The sequence below is a fragment of the Thamnophis elegans genome, chromosome 4 (assembly GCF_009769535.1).
Source record: "Thamnophis elegans isolate rThaEle1 chromosome 4, rThaEle1.pri, whole genome shotgun sequence".
Lineage (NCBI taxonomy): Eukaryota > Metazoa > Chordata > Lepidosauria > Squamata > Colubridae > Thamnophis > Thamnophis elegans.
Window position 1 is genome coordinate 38,200,368 of NC_045544.1, and position 1,281 is coordinate 38,201,648.

The window sequence follows — 1,281 nt, forward strand, 5'->3', positions numbered from 1 at the left end:
ATCTTACATTTATAAAATATAGGTTGCTTCAATCATTTCTCTAATTTCAATAGGATCTTGGTGGATTTGCATAGGTCAATAGGGTAAGAATCGGGTGGGCTGCTGGGGGTTCACAGGGGTTTGGGAGAACCTCTAGCTAAGATCTGTGCAGTTTGGAGAACCCCCAAATCCCACTCCTGGCTGACCTCACCTGCTCCTCCCAGGAATCCCCACACGGCCTGTTTTGGATACAAAATGGTAAGTGCAGAGCATGCGCGGAGGTTTGGGGAGGGCAAAAAACGGGTCTACTGGAAGTTCAGGAAGGCCAGAAATGGGCCTGTTTCTGACATCCAGAGGGCCTCCAGAACCTGGGGAGGACATTTTCGCCTTCCTGGAGGCTTGAGGAAAGCCTCCAAAGCCAGAGGAGGGAAAAATGCCCCTCCATGGTGCAGGAGGCCGACTAGGCCAAGCCCACCATGGTCACGCCCACTCAGCAACTGGGCAGAGAACCCCTTGTTAAAAATTTTGAAGGCCACCTCTGGTAAGAATTTAACACTTCTATCTTTATTTTGGGGGGGGGGTGTTTAAGAGACATATAAGGGATGCCTCTTAGAGTCCAGCAGGTGACCCCGCTTTACTGATGAGACTCAGAGTAAACTCATTCTGTCCAATCTGATAGGATAGACAGGAATCAATTTGGGAGAGGTACACTAGTAACCTAGCTCTATGTCATGTAGGGTTCCAAAGGTGACTACAAGCACTTTGGATTGTACCCAAAAGCCTATTAGGAAGCAGAGCAGCTCAGATAGTGGAGCATAGTGGTGCATTGCAAAATACAGAATGTGACATTGCACTTGGGATCAAATGAAGCTTCCATATGTTCTTTCAAGGACAGTCTGGAACAGGGGTGGGGAACAAAAACTGTGAACTTCAACTCCCAGAACTCCTGAGCCAGCCATTCTTTAGCCATGCTGGCTCAGGAATTCTGGAGGGTTGAAGTTCACAAATCGTAACATCCCCACCCCTGGACTGTGTTGCAATAGCTGGTGAACACATGTCCCAATTTATGAATTTTTGAAGGCAAAAGATTTGTAAGCAAATCTTCTCACTATGATTTATCAAGAGGCAAGGGATAGAGTTCCAAGGATTCTGACAATTGAACAATTTTTCATCTATGATTAATATACCCCAGTGTCCTGTATGGGGTTGATATTTTATTATCTGTCAGATTGTTGCCTGTGATTTGGTGAGATCGCCAGAACTTCAATTGCTAATGGAGAAGATTGTATCTGAATGTTTACG